This window comes from Rutidosis leptorrhynchoides, chromosome 2 (assembly GCF_046630445.1).
Source record: "Rutidosis leptorrhynchoides isolate AG116_Rl617_1_P2 chromosome 2, CSIRO_AGI_Rlap_v1, whole genome shotgun sequence".
Classification (NCBI taxonomy): Eukaryota; Viridiplantae; Streptophyta; class Magnoliopsida; order Asterales; family Asteraceae; genus Rutidosis; species Rutidosis leptorrhynchoides.
This window is the reverse complement of record NC_092334.1, coordinates 533155482-533164621: the sequence shown is the minus strand read 5'-3', so window position 1 is coordinate 533164621 and position 9140 is coordinate 533155482.

The following is a 9140-nucleotide window of genomic DNA, read 5'->3' as shown; positions in this document are numbered from 1 at the left end:
ATTGGTTGAAGTTAGGTTCGTGCATAAAACTTAAACTGCCAGAATTCTCTGCACAGGTAATGGCGCGGCGCGCCATATACCCGCGCGGCGCGCCAAAGTGGTCTGTCCAACTTTGTCGATTTTCGAATAATGTTTGCTATGCTACGCACCTCCGATTCACATGTAACTTGTTCTAACATGCTCATATATGATTAATTACCTCGGAAAAATAGTTCGGGACCCGACCCGAACGTGTTGACTTTTCGTTGACTTTGACCGACCGAAGTTCGACTTTTTGTCAAACTTAACCAAATGATTGTGCAATCTTCCTAACTTGTTTTTATACTTGTATCTTGCATGAAACTTGACAAATTGATTCACATGCTACATAATCGAGTCGTAACGAGCCATAGGACTAATTGAACACATTTCACCCGACCTTGTGTCGTAACCGGTATCAAACAACTTATTTGTTTAGGTCAAGGCTAAGCAACTATCATGCACACATTTACTTTGTGAAGTACTTTTATACTCGTGCACTCGAGGTGAGATCATAGTCCCACCTTTTCAACAATTTTTATACTTTTAAATCTTGGGCTGAGAAACATATACTTTGTTACATCTTGTACTACTTACTTTTATGTTTTGAACACAAGTCCGATGAAACAAACATTCTACAGCGAGTTTAGAACAAAATCCTCAATTCGATTATCATTAGTTACACTTGCCGGGTGTAAGCGAGAACTTATGTTGTATGGATCCATATGGGTTTGACAAACCCTCATTCAAACGGTTCGCTACCGTTTACGAATGAAATATATTTTCGAGAAACAGTGTATGTTCTAACACTATTGTGATGGGGTTCTATGGAAGGAACGTTAAGCATTGATAATTGGGTGCTCGCGAACAAACTTTTGGAATGCAACTTTTGGATGATCAATCTTATGGAGATACTAAATCTTGTGGTTCAAAAATAACGTTTATTACTACATCTATGATTTCACCAACGTTTTTCGTTGACAGTTTTCTATATGTTTCTCAGGTTCATACTTGGCTATTTGATACATGCTCCCGCGTACACTCATACTTGCTTGGAGTCAAGCATGCATGCATACACTCTGATTTCTTGCTTGGGGTCAAGCATACATACATACATACGCTAGTGATAGTACCTTTGGATTCAAACATATTGTTTACATACTTACGCTATTTATAGCAACCGCGATTTTAAACTAATTATGTCGCAAGTTATTTCATTTATACTTTATACTCTTGTAAACTTAAACTTGTCGTCGAAAGGTTTTGTAAACTAAACTTTGCAAGCATGATACGTTTCAAAAGAATGCGACATAATTTTGGTCAAACGAGTCTCATATAGGGACTACGACCACGTAACGGGACCTAAGTAGTCGGCGCCGTCAATGACGATTTGGTCGGGTCGCTACAGATGGTATCAGAGCGTTGGTTGTAGGGAACTAGGATGTGCATTAGTGTGTCTGACAGAGTCGTTGGGACGCATTAGTGAATCTAGACTACAACCGGATAGTTAGCCATTGCATTCTGACATACATTTTGAAATGTCCCGTTCTTATTGATTAAAAACGTTCCATATTAATTGATTTCGTTGCGAGGTTTTGACCTCTATATGAGACGTTTTTCAAAGACTGCATTCATTTTTAAAACAAACCATAACCTTTATTTCATAAATAAAGGTTTAAAAAGCTTTACGTAGATTATCAAATAATGATAATCTAAAATATCCTGTTTACACACGACCATTACATAATGGTTTACAATACAAATATGTTACATCGAAATCAGTTTCTTGAATGCAGTTTTTACACAATATCATACAAACATGGACTCCAAATCTTGTCCTTATTTTAGTATGCAACAGCGGAAGCTCTTAATATTCACCTGAGAATAAACATGCTTTAAACGTCAACAAAAATGTTGGTGAGTTATAGGTTTAACCTATATATATCAAATCGTAACAATAGATCACAAGATTTCATATTTCAATACACATCCCATACATAGAGATAAAAATCATTCATATGGTGAACACCTGGTAACCGACATTAACAAGATGCATATATAAGAATATCCCCATCATTCCGGGACACCCTTCGGATATGATATAAATTTCGAAGTACTAAAGCATCCGGTACTTTGGATGGGGTTTGTTAAGCCCAATAGATCTATCTTTAGGATTCGCGTCAATTAGGGTGTCTGTTCCCTAATTCTTAGATTACCAGACTTAATAAAAAGGGGCATATTCGATTTCGATAATTCAACCATAGAATGTAGTTTCACGTACTTGTGTCTATTTTGTAAATCATTTATAAAACCTGCATGTATTCTCACCCCAAAAAATATTAGATTTTAAAAGTGGGACTATAACTCACTTTCACAGATTTTTACTTCGTCGGGAAGTAAGACTTGGCCACTGGTTGATTCACGAACCTATAACAATATATACATATATATCAAAGTATGTTCAAAATATATTTACAACACTTTTAATATATTTTGATGTTTTAAGTTTATTAAGTCAGATGTCCTCGTTAGTAACCTACAACTAGTTGTCCACAGTTAGATGTACAGAAATAAATCGATAAATATTATCTTGAATCAATCCACGACCCAGTGTATACGTATCTCAGTATTGATCACAACTCAAACTATATATATTTTGGAATCAACCTCAACCCTGTATAGCTAACTCCAACATTCACATATAGAGTGTCTATGGTTGTTCCGAAATATATATAGATGTGTCGACATGATAGGTCGAAACATTGTATACGTGTCTATGGTATCTCAAGATTACATAATATACAATACAAGTTGATTAAGTTATGGTTGGAATAGATTTGTTACCAATTTTCACGTAGCTAAAATGAGAAAAATTATCCAATCTTGTTTTACCCATAACTTCTTCATTTTAAATCCGTTTTGAGTGAATCAAATTGCTATGGTTTCATATTGAAATCTATTTTATGAATCTAAACAGAAAAAATATAGGTTTATAGTCGGAAAAATAAGTTACAAGTCATTTTTGTAAAGGTAGTCATTTCAGTCGAAAGAACGACGTCTAGATGACCATTTTAGAAAACATACTTCCACTTTTAGTTTAACCATAATTTTTGGATATAGTTTCATGTTCATAATAAAAATCATTTTCTCAGAATAACAACTTTTAAATCAAAGTTTATCATAGTTTTTAATTAACTAACCCAAAACAGCCCGTGGTGTTACTACGACGGCGTAAATCCGGTTTTACGGTGTTTTTCGTGTTTCCAGGTTTTAAATCATTAAGTTAGCATATCATATAGATATAGAACATGTGTTTAGTTGATTTTAAAAGTCAAGTTAAAATGATTAACTTTTGTTTGCGAACAAGTTTAGAATTAACTAAACTATGTTCTAGTGATTACAAGTTTAAACCTTCGAATAAGATAGCTTTATATGTATGAATCGAATGATGTTATGAACATCATTACTACCTTAAGTTCCTTAGATAAACCTACTGGAAAAGAGAAAAATGAATCTAGCTTCAACGGATCCTTGGATGGCTTGAAGTTCTTGAAGCAGAATCATGACACGAAAACAAGTTCAAGTAAGATCATCACTTGAAATAAGATTGTTATAGTTATAGAAATTGAACCAAAGTTTGAATATGATTATTACCTTGTATTAGAATGATAACCTACTGTAAGAAACAAAGATTTCTTGAGGTTGGATGATCACCTTACAAGATTGGAAGTGAGCTAGCAAACTTGAAAGTATTCTTGATTTTATGTAACTAGAACTTTTGGAATTTATGAAGAACACTTAGAACTTGAAGATAGAACTTGAGAGAGATCAATTAGATGAAGAAAATTGAAGAATGAAAGTGTTTGTAGGTATTTTTGGTCGTTGGTGTATGGATTAGATATAAAGGATATGTAATTTTGTTTTCATGTAAATAAGTCATGAATGATTACTCATATTTTTGTAATTTTATGAGATATTTCATGCTAGTTGCCAAATGATGGTTCCCACATGTGTTAGGTGACTCACATGGGCTGCTAAGAGCTGATCATTGGAGTGTATATACCAATAGTACATACATCTAAAAGCTGTGTATTGTACGAGTACGAATACGGGTGCATACGAGTAGAATTGTTGATGAAACTGAACGAGGATGTAATTGTAAGCATTTTTGTTAAGTAGAAGTATTTTGATAAGTGTATTGAAGTCTTTCAAAAGTGTATAAATACATATTAAAACACTACATGTATATACATTTTAACTGAGTCGTTAAGTCATCGTTAGTCGTTACATGTAAGTGTTGTTTTGAAACCTTTAGGTTAACGATCTTGTTAAATGTTGTTAACCCCATGTTTATAATATCAAATGAGATTTTAAATTATTATATTATCATGATATTATCATGTATGAATATCTCTTAATATGATATATATACATTAAATGTCTTTACAACGATAATCGTTACATATATGTCTCGTTTAAAAATCATTAAGTTAGTAGTCTTGTTTTTACATATGTAGTTCATTGTTAATATACTTAATGATATGTTTACTTATCATAGTATCATGTTAACTATATATATATCCATATATATGTCATCATATAGTTTTTACAAGTTTTAACGTTCGTGAATCACCGGTCAACTTGGGTGGTCAATTGTCTATATGAAACATATTTCAATTAATCAAGTCTTAACAAGTTTGATTGCTTAATATGTTGGAAACATTTAATCATGTAAATATCAATCTCAATTAATATATATAAACATGGAAAAGTTCGGGTCACTACAGTACCTACCCGTTAAATAAATTTCGTCCCGAAATTTTAAGCTGTTGAAGGTGTTAACGAATCTTCTGGAAATAGATGCGGGTATTTCTTCTTCATCTGATCTTCACGCTCCCAGGTGAACTCGGGTCTTCTACGAGCATTCCATCGAACCTTAACAATTGGTATCTTGTTTTGCTTAAGTCTTTTAACCTCACGATCCATTATTTCGACGGGTTCTTCGATGAATTGAAGTTTTTCGTTGATTTGGATTTCATCTAACGGAATAGTGAGATCTTCTTTAGCAAAACATTTCTTTAAATTCGAGACGTGGAAAGTGTTATGTACAGCCGCGAGTTGTTGAGGTAACTCTAGTCGGTAAGCTACTGGTCCGATACGATCAATAATCTTGAATGGTCCAATATACCTTGGATTTAATTTCCCTCGTTTACCAAATCGAACAACGCCTTTCCAAGGTGCAACTTTAAGCATGACCATCTCTCCAATTTCAAATTCTATATCTTTTCTTTTAATGTCAGCGTAGCTCTTTTGTCGACTTTGGGCGGTTTTCAATCGTTGTTGAATTTGGATGATCTTCTCGGTAGTTTCTTGTATAATCTCCGGACCCGTAATCTGTCTATCCCCCACTTCACTCCAACAAATCGGAGACCTGCACTTTCTACCATAAAGTGCTTCAAACGGCGCCATCTCAATGCTTGAATGGTATCTGTTGTTGTAGGAAAATTCTGCTAACAGTAGATGTCGATCCCAACTGTTTCCGAAATCAATAACACATGCTCGTAGCATGTCTTCAAGCGTTTGTATCGTCCTTTCGCTCTGCCCATCAATTTGTGGATGATAGGCAGTACTCATGTCTAGACGAGTTCCTAATGCTTGCTGTAATGTCTGCCAGAATCTTGAAATAAATCTGCCATCCCTATCAGAGATAATAGAGATTGGTATTCCATGTCTGGAGATGACTTCCTTCAAATACAGTCGTGCTAACTTCTCCATCTTGTCATCTTCTCTTATTGGCAAGAAGTGTGCTGATTTGGTGAGACGGTCAACTATTACCCAAATAGTATCAAAACCACTTGCAGTCCTTGGCAATTTAGTGATGAAATCCATTGTAATGTTTTCCCATTTCCATTCCGGGATTTCGGGTTGTTGAAGTAGACCTGATGGTTTCTGATGCTCAGCTTTGACCTTAGAACACGTCAAACATTCTCCTACGTATTTAGCAACATCGGCTTTCATACCCGGCCACCAAAAATGTTTCTTGAGATCCTTGTACATCTTCCCCATTCCAGGATGTATTGAGTATCTGGTTTTATGAGCTTCTCTAAGTACCATTTCTCTCATATCTCTAAATTTTGGTACCCAAATCCTTTCAGCCCTATACCGGGTTCCGTCTTCCCGAATATTAAGATGCTTCTCCGATCCTTTGGATATTTCATCCTTTAAATTTTCCTCTTTTAAAACTCCTTGTTGCGCCTCTTTTATTTGAGTAGTAAGGTTATTATGAATCATTATATTCATAGATTTTACTCGAATGGGTTCTCTGTCCTTCCTGCTCAAGGCATCAGCTACCACATTTGCCTTCCCCGGGTGGTAACGAATCTCAAAGTCGTAATCATTCAACAATTCAATCCACCTACGCTGCCTCATATTCAGTTGTTTCTGATTAAATATGTGTTGAAGACTTTTGTGGTCGGTATATATAAAACTTTTGACCCCATATAAGTAGTGCCTCCAAGTCTTTAATGCAAAAACAACCGCGCCTAATTCCAAATCATGCGTCGTATAATTTTGCTCGTGAATCTTCAATTGTCTAGAGGCATAAGCAATCACCTTCGTTCGTTGCATTAATACACAACCGAGACCTTGCTTTGATGCGTCACAATAAATCACAAAATCATCATTCCCTTCAGGCAATGACAATATAGGTGCCGTAGTTAGCTTTTTCTTCAATAACTGAAACGCTTTCTCTTGTTCATCCTTCCATTCAAATTTCTTCCCTTTATGCGTTAATGCAGTCAAGGGTTTTGCTATTCTGGAAAAGTCTTGGATGAACCTTCTGTAGTAACCAGCTAGTCCTAAAAACTGGCGTATGTGTTTCAGAGTTTTCGGGGTTTCCCACTTTTCAACAGTTTCTATCTTTGCCGGATCCACCTTAATACCTTCTTTGTTCACTATGTGACCGAGGAATTGAACTTCTTCCAACCAAAATGCACACTTTGAAAACTTAGCGTACAATTCTTCCTTCCTCAATACTTCTAACACCTTTCTCAAATGTTCACCGTGTTCTTGGTCATTCTTTGAGTAAATAAGTATGTCATCAATGAAAACAATGACAAACTTGTCAAGGTATGGTCCACACACTCGGTTCATAAGGTCCATGAACACAGCTGGTGCATTAGTTAAACCAAACGGCATGACCATAAACTCGTAATGACCGTAACGTGTTCTGAAAGCAGTCTTTGGAATATCATCTTCTTTCACCCGCATTTGATGATACCCGGAACGTAATTCAATCTTTGAATAAACAGACGAGCCTTATAGTTGATCAAATAAGTCGTCGATTCTCGGTAGTGGGTAGCGGTTCTTGATGGTAAGTTTGTTCAACTCTCGGTAGTCGATACACAACCTGAATGTACCATCTTTCTTCTTGACAAACAAAACAGGAGCTCCCTACGGTGATGTGCTTGGTCGAATGAAACCACGCTCTAAAAGTTCTTGTAATTGGCTTTGCAGTTCTTTCATCTCGCTGGGTGCGAGTCTGTAAGGAGCACGAGCTATTGGTGCAGCTCCTGGTACAAGATCTATTTGAAATTCAACGGATCGATGTGGGGGTAATCCCGGTAATTCTTTTGGAAATACATCGGGAAATTCTTTTGCAATGGGAACATCATTGATGCTCTTTTCTTCAGTTTGTACTTTCTCGACGTGTGCTAGAACCGCATAGCAACCTTTTCTTATTAGTTTTTATGCCTTCAAATTACTAATAAGATGTAGCTTCGTGTTGCCCTTTTCTCCGTACACCATTAAGGGTTTTCCTTTTTCTCGTATAATGCGAATTGCATTTTTGTAACAAACGATCTCCGCTTTCACTTCTTTCAACCAGTCCATACCGATTATCACATCAAAACTCCCTAACTCTACTGGTATCAAATCAATCTTAAATGTTTCGCTAACCAGTTTAATTTCTCGATTCCGACATATATTATCTGCTGAAATTAATTTACCATTTGCTAATTCGAGTAAAAATTTACTATCCAAAGGCGTCAATGGACAACTTAATTTAGCACAAAAATCTCTACTCATATAGCTTCTATCCGCACCCGAATCAAATAAAACGTAAGCAGATTTATTGTCAATAAGAAACGTACCTGTAACAAGCTCCGGGTCTTCCTGTGCCTCTGCCGCATTAATATTGAAAACTCTTCCACGGCCTTGTCCATTCGTGTTCTCCTGGTTCGGGCAATTTCTAATAATGTGGCCCGGTTTTCCACATTTATAACAAACTACATTGGCATAACTTGCTCCGACACTACTTGCTCTGCCATTACTCGTTCCGACACCATTTGTTCCTTTCGTTCTATTAACCCCTGGTCCGTAGACCTCACACTTCGCCGCGCTATGACCATTTCTTTTACACTTGTTGCAAAATTTGGTGCAGAACCCCGAGTGATACTTTTCACACCTTTGGCATAGCTGCTTCTGATTGTTGTTGTTGCGGTTATTATTGTTGTTGGGATGATTGTTGTAGTTGCTGTTGTTGTTGTTGTTGTTGTTGTTGTTGTTGTTGTTAGGCCGTTTGTTGTAGTTGCGATTGATGTTGCGATTGTTGGGATAATTGTTGCGATTATTGTTGTAATTGCTGTTGTTGTTGTATTGGTGATTCTTATCACCGTTTTTCTCCCACTTTCTTTTGACTTGCTTCACATTGGCCTCTTCAGCAGTCTGTTCTTTAATTCTTTCTTCAATCTGGTTCACTAGTTTGTGAGCCATTCTACATGCCTGTTGTATGGAGGCGGGCTCGTGTGAACTTATATCTTCTTGGATTCTTTCCGGTAATCCTTTCACAAACGCGTCGATCTTCTCTTCCTCATCTTCGAATGCTCCCGGACACAATAGGCACAATTCTGTGAATCGTCTTTCGTATGTGGTAATATCAAATCCTTGGGTTCGTAACCCTCTAAGTTCTGTCTTGAGCTTATTGACCTCGGTTCTGGGACGGTACTTCTCGTTCATCAAGTGCTTGAATGCTTACCACGGTAGTGCGTACGCATCGTCTTGTCCCACTTGCTCTAGATAGGTATTCCACCATGTTAACGCAGAACCTATGAAGGTATGCGTAG